The following is a 12,490-nucleotide window of genomic DNA, read 5'->3' on the forward strand; positions in this document are numbered from 1 at the left end:
TAAAACTCTTATGAACAGTTATATCCAACACCTTCACTTTCCCAAGGTGAAGATCTGATAAGGAGAATATGCAGCTTCCCTAATACAATAATTTCTTCAGTGTTCCTTCTTTCTGCAGTCCAGCTGCCAGCTTGAAGTTTTGGCTGTGCAGAGACCATTCCTAAATACAGCATTAACTGCTGCTTTTGCTGCAGAAGACTGAATTGCTCAGCTTCCTGTAATACTGTGAGATGAAAGGAGGAAAAAGCTTCTCAAATGTATTTGCGGTCTAGACACTAAGGGTATCTATTATCTATATGAATTTGTTTTACAAATTCACAAAGTCAAGCTTCAGCCAAGAATGTAAACACATTTATGTAAACTTTAGTAACAGTAGATTATTACATTTGTTCAAATCCCTGCAATGTCAGTTTCCAAGCAGGTGAAATGATATTACTAGGAAAAGAAAGAAATCTGAAAAAAAAGAAAAAAAAAAGAAAAAAAAAAAGAGTCAAAAAAGATAGACAACCCTTGGTAATTCTTGTCAGTCTTCGACACCAATAAAACCTGCAGCATTGCTCGTTCATTAAATTTAAGTCAAATTATTTTTTCCCTTTTGACATCCAAGATGTCTTTAAGAGATCCCACTATACTTTGCTGTTTTGTGTTAAGAAGACTTACATAGGGCCTTCTGGGGCCTCTCAGTAGCTCCGTTACAATCTCAGCCTCAGCATTCAAGATTGGCAACCCATCCACCAGGGTTATTAATTTGATGTTTATAGTCTAGTAATCAGGTATGTTAGCTGAAATGAAGTTTTCTGACAATTTTATTATGGTAGCACCAGGCAGCTGCTGTCCCTTTGATTTGAGTTTGTTGTGGGAACACATTATTTTAGATATTTATGTAGCTGACTGTGGTCATGCATTGATTCATTTTTTCTCAATATTTCTAAGATGTTGTCCCCAAGCCTGTGGTACTCTGAAATGTGTCCATCCCTCTTTAAAATGATTATAAATGAAGTGATGCGAGTTTAGAAATTCTGGATAAATATCGTAACTGGAATGAACACAGATACAGACCCTGTCAAAACTGTTGAATTTGAGTGGTACCACAAGGGATGGATGTGCTTCTTTCTCTGACAGTTGCCGTTCTGAGGGAGTTCCAGCATTTTGTAGGTGTGCATATGCTGTGAGGCCACCTTATAATAACCTGTGCTTTGCAATTATGTAATTTTCATGGATATGTGCTTGTTTCTGAAACATTTGGAAAGCATTTCCATTGGATCTGAAATGCTGCATTTTGAAAAGTGGACTTATCTTTTATTATTTTTGCAGTCTAGATTTCTAAGCAGCTGCTAGTAAGTAAACTCTGAAAAAAGGCAAAATATATTTTTACCAGCGAAGCCTGAAATTTCTCAGGGACTAACTTAAAGTATATCTGTAGCAGTTTAAGTCAATTTTGTTAAGATGCTTTAACTTAAAGGTGCCAGCAGCGGCATCATTCCCATTGCTAAGCATTAACATTAGAAATTCTCATTCCTAATGCCAAGAGATTCATGGCTCATTACGATCTGGCTTAGTTTAGCAGCCTGTTGTTCTTGTGTTTCTGAGTATTTGTTCTAATTCAAAACAAATGGGAATGTTGGCAACCTAACGGAGACATATGTAGGAAGTAACCATTGGCAACCATGGTTGCATGAGACAGGATTCTATAATTGGAGTATTTTAGTCCTCACAAGCCAATGAAGGAGTCCTTTCCAAGTTGTTCAGTACAAGCCTTGGAACCTGATTCTCTTCTCTGGCTGTATTTTCATAACTGGCACATCATTTGTTTCAGATAACGTTTATACAAATGAAAGTACAAAAAGAGTCATTCCCTACACAGGCAAATCCTGCTTTCTACTGCATGCTGTGTGCTCCTTGAGCATCAGTCAAAACCTTGTGTGTATGTTTGAAAATAAAGTCTGATGAAGTCCTACAAGGCATGGGTGTGATGATGAATGATTACTTTCTTATCTTCACAGTAGAAATATGTAGTGAAGTATGACATAAGATATTTCACTTTGAATACAGGGAGGATAAATTTTATCTTCCACAATTTAGTTTTGGTCATGTACGTAAAGTCTTGTGTGACCAAGTTATTTTAGATCATATCTAGAGTAGAGATAAAATAAATTATATCAAAAAAAATATATATCAGTTCATTGGCTTTGAACTTTTTAATGGAGTGAGGTGAATGAGGGAGGAGAAGAGTTCATAGTGTGTTTTTTTTTCCCTGTGTAGATTCAAATGTACTGCAAGCTCAACGAGAGCAATTCCACTGAATTTATTGGAGCATGCGCAATTATCCTAGAGACAAAATTAGATAAATTTGATCTGTTGTTGGGTCAGAAAAACAAAGATGATTTACGATTCCTTTTGCACTTCCATTTCCTAAGGAGGAACACTCTGGAACGTGTTCCTGGCATGGAAGAAGATCAGCTGTATCAGGCTGGTATATCTCATCTATCAGTAATTGACCTCTGAGGTAATGGTGCAGTCCCTGTTAATGGGGATACACTGCCTCTTTTGTGTTGCTTTCTTCACAGGAATTTTGTGGTCAGTAGATATCCCACAAGAAAAATCCCCAAGGTTCCTTGTTAGGAGAACTTTACATCATGGGAGGAATGGGAATAGCAAATTCGGTTTTGCAAACCCATTTAAGATACAAAATTATGTTAACAGTCTTTTTTGTTTCTGTGTCAGGGGTTCCCTGACAGAAGATATGCCTTCATCACAAACTACAGGGAAAAGCGTAGATGCCTGAGCCAACTTGGAATGAATGAGGGCATTTTCCGTAGTCCATGTAGCTTTTATGACACTGGAGTTGGAGCAAAATAAATTGGCTTGCAAGGAACTTTTTGCTACCATAGCTTGACTACTTCTGGTATCTGAGATAGACATCATAGTTAAATGAGAAAGAGGATATATTAGGATATATTATGATTTGTAAAAGACATTCAGGAATTAATACAAAGGAGGAAGAAGAATTATTGAAATTGAACCTGATTTAAGATCAAATGGATATTAATTGCTTCTGAATGAATTTAGAGTGTAAAATAGAACAAGATTTCTGACATCAAAGGAATGATGTCTGAATTCTGGCATGACCTTTCAAATAGGTCAGGGAGGAGAAGGAACCTAAATTATTTCAAGATGAAGCTTGATAAATTAATATAGGTAGTGATCCCAGAGATGGAAATTAAAGTTTATAATTATAGTATCATAGATCATAGGCTCAAAGAGACCTCAGAAAGCATCCAGTCCATTTACTTGCTCTAACGTAGTCTCAATTACATTTAAATCATTCCAGGTTTGTCCAGCCTGATCCTAAATATGATCTCATCTCAGTGATGAGACTCTACAGCCCTGTTATTCTTCCATTCAATTACCTCACTATTCCTACCATTAAAAAAGCTTTCCTAATCTCAATTTAAGTTTTCCTAGTGCAATTTAAATTCATTTCTTCTTGTCCTTTCCATAGCAGACTTGGAGAACAAATTAGTATCATGCCCCTTTATAGCATCTCTTACATGCTTGGAAACTCCTATCCTTTTTCCCAGAATCACAGAGTGATTGAGGTTGGAACATCTCATTTTTTTCATTTTGATATTAACCCTCAGTTCTTTCAGCCTTTTCTCTGAAAACCTGTCTTCTAGATCTCTGATTGTTCTGATACTCTCCTTTGGGCTCTTCAGGGGTTTCTCTTCCTTCTTCCCATTCCTCCTGATGACAGTCTACGAGTACTGAATACAATAAAATGATTATTTTTGACTCTCAGGCATAGTGCTACCGCTTATATCCATTATTGTAATTTCTGCAGTGTGGGATGTGGTTTACTTCCCAGTTGTCTATGTGTTTTCATCAAATACTTTCCCTGCTGTGGCAGGATGTAAGATGTTAGAAATGCCCTTGATCTTTGCAGCTGTCCTTATGAGATGTTTTAGTGAATTTCTTCTAATAAAGCTCTTATGTTCCTTGAAGGGGAATGTTTGAGATTGCTCTGGAAGGGAAAAATGGGCCATAAACATAAAGCTTTGTGGATCTATCTACACTAAACTTCTCTTAAGTGATTGACTTTCATTCTACACATGTGGATCTTTCTTATCCTGTATCCCTGGTGCAAAGTCCACCAGAAGGTTATGAATGAGAAGAAAAGCAGTGCTGTGCTGTGCTTAGGCATTAGCATGCTTGCTTCCTGTCTCATAACCCAAAGAGTGCACCATACCACCTGCTGTAAATGCAGACTGGTGGGTGAAGAAGGGATGACAGTCAAGCCCTTTTGTGCCATCAGTCTGATGCTGTGGAAATCTAGGACAACAGAACCTGATGGCACTGTACCACTGGAACTGCTTTGTAGCTGAATGTCTGGGTAACCTTATATTTTAGTTACAGGTTTGATATTTTTCTTACTTGTTTTCATTTTAGCACAGTGTAAGCTTGAGGTCAAACCTTAATGGCTTATTTGCTCTACATATCAGCAAATGAGGTAGTTTGATGACACGTTCATGCATAAATTTGTGAACATGGCATAAATCAGATACTATTAAGCATAACACTCAGAATTCAAGGGCTTGAGAAACTTTGCATATTGCTAAGCTGACAAAGTGTTGTTCTAAAGTGATAAAAGCAGGTGTTTCTTTTTAGTTGCCAAGTTTGCTCCCAAGTGAGAGGCTAGATAAGTAGTCCAAATTACATCTAAGAAGAAAATTTGCCAGAGCTTAATTACTTTTCATCACAGTGCCAAATAAGAAGAAAAAAAACATCTTGGAACTATGTTGCAGTCTATTTAATTCTCCTCACTTAAAGCCCTGAGATAGAATTCTTAACTTCAGAGTAAACTGCACTCTTCAGTGGTAAAGCAAAACAAATTTATAAGCAATGACTTGTGCTCCTTCTACATTTGACATTTAGGTAAAAGCAATTTTTTGTTCAAAAATATAAGTAGTTTAAACAAAGTCTGCAGCTGTGTCATTTCAGTAGGATATAATTTTATCAGTAATCAGTGCTTTTCTCTGATGACTTCTGCTAAGGTTGTGGCCATTTATTCCGTCTTTATTGATAAGAGTGATCTTATTAAGCCTGGCTATTCGATCTCGGTGTTCTGTGAGTTAGACCACAGTATGATCAAACCTTACTCTCTTACTCTGACCAGTGGTGCTTGTCCGTGTGCTCGTCAATTGAGTGCATCAGACTGTGTTAAGTCAAGTCTTTCATCACAAAGCCTCCATCAGCTTGTCTTCTGCAAGAAGACTTTATCAGTTAGTAAGTCAGCAGGAGAAGGGACTAAGACCACAGCCATTTACCCACATGCGCTGTGCAATGTGCAATGAAATGTCAGTGTTTTAATGCCTTAGTTCTACATTATTATTTCATGGGTAAGTAGGCATTTTTTTCTGAAAGATCTCTCTGTTCTTTATTTTAAAAGAATGTAATGAAACAGAATTCTTGCACAAAACCAAACCAGGGACTTCTCTTTTTTCATATCCGCCTACGTTGTCCATATTTTGGAGGAAGATGCAAGAATAATAATAATAATAAAAAAAAATATTTAAAAAATTATGCCATTTTTCTCATCTCTTTATAGTTGCTTTGTAGGTGAAACTATATAAAATTTGAAGTTCTTTACCTCTTTTATGTAGATAGAGCCAGTTGATTTATCCCTCTCATATTTTATCTTTAAGCAGTCATCAAATTTTCTCTTAAAAATGCTGAATTCTTAGTCTGCCCTGATATGAAAGTATTTTCACAAGAAATAGCTAGCATCTATTGTATTTTGAATATTTTAATTTTTATCTTTTTTGATACAATAGAATAGTTAGTAGAAAGTTCAGAGTCTGAGTGCATAGAGTAGGATCATTGATTTTTAGAAGGTTACTATAAATTTTCTGTTATTTTCAATTCACTTCTTTGTACAGGCTAATATTACCACTTTGACCTCTCTGTAAAGCAACACTTTCACCAAGCATCACTGCAAGCATGTACTGTTTCCCTTTCTAACTGATTATATTTAGCTTAAAACCCAGTGATGTGTGTGAGTGGCTGAGATTATTTATTCCAAGATGTATTACTGGGATGCATTTGTCAACTCTGAATCTTATCTGCCCCTTTGTTCATTTAGTTTTATTTGATACTACTGGCTGTTGTAGCTAATAAAATCTTAAATAATTCTGGTTTGGGCAGATCAGACTCTTCTCTTGAGTAGTCTCATCTCTTGTAAGAGATTGTAACTTGAAAGCAGAATTTGATGTTGAATATAGGTGAAGTCTTATGCTGTAAAAGGACAATGAGGGAGCTCTGAAAAGGGATTCTTGTGCCTTTGTGGCACAAGAAGTTACTAATCTTCAGTTCTTCTCAGAAATGTTAAGACATCTTTCCAGTACTGGGCATAACATCTTAAGAAAGATGTTGACCATCTGGAGAATCCAAAAGCAAACAAGAATCATCAGATGCTTTGAATATATGACAAGCGTGTGTGTGTGTGTGTGTGTGTGTGTGAAGAATACAAGGCTGTGTATGTGTGTGCTAATAATTTTCTGATAAGTAAAAGGATTTTGCGGAGTGGAAGGGAATAATCTGTTCTTTGTGTCCATTATGAAGTCAAGAAGGTGTCACTGCGACCTGTGACTGCACTATTCATATTGGACGTTAGGAAAATATTTCTGAAGGTGAGGATAGTCATCTGTGTGCTTTCTACATATCAAGCAATATTTGAAAGTGTTCAGATCTTCCACTGGAGAGCAGAATTTGGTCATTTGAAAATCTTCCTCTGTTTGTAAATGCATTTGAGAACATCAGATAGCAATCTAAGTAATGTTTGCAGATTGCTCTGACATAGGTACAGAAACCTCATCTGATTTCTAACAAGTTCTCTTAGGTCACAGTTTCAGGAGAAAAGAGAGATGTCTAACTTGGTACTTCAAGGAAGGCATGCATGTACCTAAGAATAAGTTGCAAATGTTGTTACAAGGATGCCAGTGGCAAAAGATGGAGTACAGACAGGATGATAGTTCTGGGTCATCATAATCCAGTGGTACCACCATTTAAAGTGATATGCCTTGACACGAGGCAGAGGGTAGAGAACAGATGAAAGAGCATCCCAACTACAGCTGGTAGAATCTCCTGTATTCTCATTTTGAATATGCAATATAAACAATACTTTGGTAAATCTCTTTTGTGTCAAGTGAGACAGAGGAAAAGAGATATCAGAGTTTTTACTGCCGTCCCTCTGTCTCCCTTTATTTCTCATCAGACATTTGGTCTTTGAACTAGTTTAAACTTGGTTAAAAGTAGAAAGTTTCAATGCAAGCTTTTGGTGCAGACAGATCATAATTTTCCGTTAAAAAACAACCTTATAAAAAAATTCTGAAGCAGTTCTATGCCAGTGCCATCAGGGCAGGAAATAGGAATGTAGTTGGAAGCAGTCTCCTGTAGTTACAGTGCTGCAAAAACCATCTCTGAGTAGTACTTCAAGCCTACATTCCCCTTGGGCTGCTTGCTTGTAGTGGTGTCAGGGTAATAGCACTACATCAGTACAAAAACCACTCCATATGCATACAAGCATCATAAAATGCTGGGGGTAAATTGACTGAATTATACATGTTGCTCTTCTGGGAATGCAGAACAAGTTTTTGCTGCAAGTTACATGTAGCTGTAGTTGCATGTTACACCTTTAGGAAATAAAAGCCTTAGGGGAGGAAACAGCTGATTTAATCATTATTTTGTTTGTTGTTTCAGCTAAATTGCTGTCTTTTTGTATGTATATATTAATGCTCTTGCTGTCATCAGATGCTTAGAGGGATCTGAGGAAGACTGGTGCAGACAACTGGAGTGAATTGCAAGCTTTAACATCAGGCTTCATCTTGACCTGGTGCTGAAGGATATATCAATCCATCACTTTTCATTTAAAATAATACGCTGGACCTTGGTAAAAAATATTACCGATATAAACAAATGGCATGGTTGATGGATCACTCCATTGCTAACAACCAATGAAAAATACTTTAGTATTTTTCCTTAGTTTGGCAAAGTCCTCTTTCTTAATTAAAGCTGACAACTGTAGGGATAAAAGGACATCTGAAATATTGTAGATGTTCTGATGAAATGTGTTCCCCAAAGGCTTGAATCCTACTCTTTCCTGTAAGAACTGTGACTCCTTAGGAGAGATTATAAAATGGCTGCTCAGAGTATACTGATGATTGAACAGATCTGCAAACTGTACCTGAGTCATCCCACTTTACAGCTCAGCATTTTAAGGAAATTATATTTTGGTGCCCATTTGCCTTAAACCATTATCAACAAAAGTAACACAGGAGCTGCTTAAGAAGCAGCATAGAAGTCTCTGTCGTGGAGGAGGACATGACTGCCTGCTGCAGTAACCTGCTATCTTCGCCTAGGGCAGGTCACCCCCACTGTGAATCAAATCCCTGCAGCTACAGTTGCTGGGCTGGTTTTGTACTGTCTGTGGTGGTCCAAGACTGAAAGGTACAGCACATCATGCTTTGGGGACATTTCCTCTGGCCTGAAAATTACAATCTGCACCATTAAAAAAAAAAAAAGTATTGGAATCCTAATCTTTGATTGCCTCAGACTCATTTTCTCCTTAAGGATGGGAAGACTCTTTGCATTGATTAATACATTTGTTGTTTCAGATGCATTCATAGTGAATTGTTATAATTTAATCTAGGCTGTGCAGAGTCCTGGGGGGAAGCAACCAAGTGCAATATATATCTGCATCATTAAAAATAATTTAAATATGCTGACAGATGGAAAATAATTGTACAAGTGATTTCATAGTGTTCCATGTTTGTTCCCTGGTAATGATAAATTAATGTTGGTTTTCTCAGTTTATAAGTCAAAAAGCAGATTTTTAACATGTCAGCCTTCAGTCTGGGCTCTCTAAATCAATAAACTGAGCAGATACCTGACTTACATTTAGTCCTTGATACTACAGATTCAACTTCTGATATTCATTCCTTCATTTAATCCCTAAAAGTCCTCTTAAGGTCGGTAAATATTATTGTCATATTACTGGTGGAGAAATACAGTGTAGGGAAGGCTAAAAGTAACTTTACAGAAAGTAGTTTAAATAAAGGGCTTTTAGACAGTCTACAAATCTTAATCTCAGAAGGTAATTGAATATTTTTTATGCTACTCTAGGTGATTTCTTTATTGAGAAACTGCCTCTGACTGAATTGACCATGTCTTCTGGGACCAAGCATGGTTTACTATCCTTAGTAACCTAGAGAGTTAACATGTGCAATGACAAAGTGCTATTTCTATATTAAAACAGAATTCTATGTAGAATTTTGTTAAAACACCATCCTGTTGTGATATTTGGGGAATATGACAAGGATTAATGGATGAAAAGATTATAGGTTTATCGATCACACATAATCCCTACATGTTTTTTGAACTATACATAGGGATCACTTAATCTGCTGCTGGAAAGCAACCATATGAGAGCTGGAAGGCAACAGCTGTTGGAGAGCTCAGAGCACTATTGCATGACAGCTGAGTGGGGAAAGTAAAAGAGGTCTCTTTCCCATGCCAAATACTCTTGTGGCTAAATCTAGCTACCTACTGAAGTACAGTGGCAAGGCCGCATTGGAAAAGGAAAACTAGAAGTCATATTATTAAGGAAAGAGATGTAAAAAATGAAATTGCCACGTTGTTGCTTAAATATGTTCATTTCCCTGGTCCTCAGTGTAATTAAGCCCTCAGTAGGGCTATCAAAAATCAGTGTGTAAAATGTAGCTGCTAAACTTTTCATCAGTTTCTGTACTCGCATGTGCAGTGACCCTTTCATTCTTTCCTTCTGATGTAAGACAAAGTCACGTGATGAACCAGATAAAGCCAAATGGAAATACAGGTACTATGCAGTAGGATTATCCCAGAACTTTTACATAAATTGACCAATAGGACAGCTCTGCAGTACTGTTTTCTGTATGGACTGTTTTCCTGGGAAAGGACTGGTTGAGCTTTGTCCAGCAAGACCAAGACTTTACAGTTATTTTGAGGTGGGTAAATAAGGGGCTTGAAGACCAAGGTCAAGGCTGCATCTTGATCTTCACAAATACTAAACTTTAGGACCTGAAAAATAATTCACAAGAATTGGCTGTCTTAAATACATTGTTTTTGGTCATTCTCTGACTGCAACCACTAGTTTGGCTAATTATAGGGAAAGACAGTGATAAAAACTTGGTAAACCCATCAGATTGTTCAGTAAATGCAATTATTATTGTGCAGTACAGGAAGTCTTGTCATGGACGAGACCCTTTAGGCTACAGGAACAAAAAAATCAAATGGTGTATATCCCAGTTGTCTTGCAGATAGCACCACTGTGATGTTTCCCCACTTAATGATCACTGGGGAGAAAATTTATGAAGCATTGATTTATCTGTAAGCAAGAGTACTACACAGAATTTTATTTATCTCAGGAACATTTTAGTCACTCCTGATTCAATCGGATGCTAGAAAACACACTTTTGCTCTCCTGTCAAGGTATCTTATTTTATTAGATATTTCCCAAAATATCAAGAGAATTACATATGTATGAGGCTCCAAGAAAGCCTCTGAAGGAAGGATACAAATGTTCTTGTTCTTGAAAGAATATCCTCATATTGTCACAAGGTTTTAGTGATATTGCCATTTTTCTTTCCTGGCTGTGGAGTTTTGTGGGCATTACTCATGTCCAGCCATTCATCAGTGTCTGTTAGGGCACTTTAACTTCCATTCGCCACCTTGAAATGCTCTAATCATTGCAGTGGATTCCTGTGGCAGAAGCCTGACAGCGATCACTCTTTCAGGTTGGGGTTTGCTGTGGGGCTGGCACATGGGAAGAGGGACAGAGAAGCAATTGTTGCAGTGGACCTTCGCTAGCCTGGTCAGTGGGAATGCTCAAGTTGGTAAAAATGGTTTTCGGCAATTTTGAGAGGCTCCCTTCCTGTACCAGTATGTGGGATTGTACCTTGAACATAATGGTAATACACAATTGGGCTTTATTGCATTTCCTTCAGGTTGCTGTGGAGTCCACTGTTGACTGAGTATTGATATTTCTTAATATATGAACTGAATTGAATTTGTAGCTTAAGAAATCCAAAACCTGTGTATTAGAACTTCTTTCCTTCCATGGCTTCTCTCCTTTATAAAGGTAGAGTTCAGGAGTGTGAGAAAAGAAACAAAGAAAACAAGTTCAATCTTAATTTCTGAAATTTTGGGGCAAAGCTTGCTTGCTGCTTAGGAACAAAAGCATTTTCTATTAGCAGTGGGAGATACTCTCACCACAATCTAGACCAGAACATTGATGTGAAACAACAACTAAGTAAAATCTCTTCAAACGATCTTGATTTTGAAACACAGTTGAAATGGTTATTTGCTATGTAACATGTTTGTCTAAATTGGACTCAGTTACCATATACTGAGATCAAGTATGTTGTCTTGCTGAAACAGGGGCTGTTAAGGCCAAAGACTCTGTTTGTGTGGCTGGTATGTAACTCACTGTGGATGCAGCCAAAATATAGGAAACAATAAGTGCTTTCTGGATTTGAAATTTTCTTTTTAACAATCTTTCAGTAGTAACATAGCAGGATTTAACCATTGTCCTAAGGTCTTAATTAAATGCTAGTAAGCGCTTATTACTGTGATAGTGGAATGCAAATAGCTACCTGATGATTGAAGGGCTGCTTATAGGAGTAACTGCTCCTGAATAAAGTTTTTCTTATTTGTCTCTGAGATTAAAATTGGAAAAGACTTTAAGAAATGCATGGCAGACATTTTATTTTTGAGGATCTTGCCTTTCTTATAGACTGGCTTAATTTTTTGCAGTTAACGTTTGCAAAGTTGTATGCTCAGCTGCAGGGATATTTTGTGTAGTTTATGGATTGCATGTTCAAAATAGAAGTTTATGCAAACAAAAAAAATAAAGCCAATCACTAATAATTTGTGCATGCAAATAATCCATTGTTGATACCATCAGTTTAATTGCATGTTCAGATTAAAAATCCTTATTTGAAAACAAGCCTCTTAATATTCAGTTTGTGTCAAATTCTGTTGAAACGTACAATAGCTTTGTGATAATTAACAATGGGAAAACCATAGAAGTCTTTGATTTAAATAAGTACCAGAAATGTGGATGTTTATCCATCCTACACATATCTCTTGAGTTTTCTTGCAAAATTTCTGGTTCTTCAGGCCTTGAGGGAAGCTAGACATGTGTTGCAATTCTGCAGAGAAAAATGAGAAGATAATTATTCATTCATTTTTGACTTTCCTCACAGAGGGTAGTTTAAGGGTTTTTTTTGTCTACTTTCCTCATTATAGTGGCAATTACAAAGCTGGAAGAGTTCTGTGTGTTTGGTTTATTACTAAAGTAATTCAGATCTCAGTCGTGAATCTTTTAGGTCTCTTTTTTTGTGCAAATGCATGAATCTTCAGAGTTTTCTTATTCTAATCTGTGATTTTAGTAAGCTTC

General features: G+C 36.9%; 1 protein-coding gene across 7 annotated transcripts in view; it reads left to right on the top strand.

Moving 5' to 3' along the window:
* Nucleotides 1–12,490, top strand: part of EPM2A (EPM2A glucan phosphatase, laforin) — a 42,547-nt gene that overhangs the window by 26,210 nt on the left and 3,847 nt on the right. The window lies entirely within an intron of this gene.

Source organism: Athene noctua, chromosome 1, assembly GCF_965140245.1.
Source record: "Athene noctua chromosome 1, bAthNoc1.hap1.1, whole genome shotgun sequence".
Classification (NCBI taxonomy): domain Eukaryota; kingdom Metazoa; phylum Chordata; class Aves; order Strigiformes; family Strigidae; genus Athene; species Athene noctua.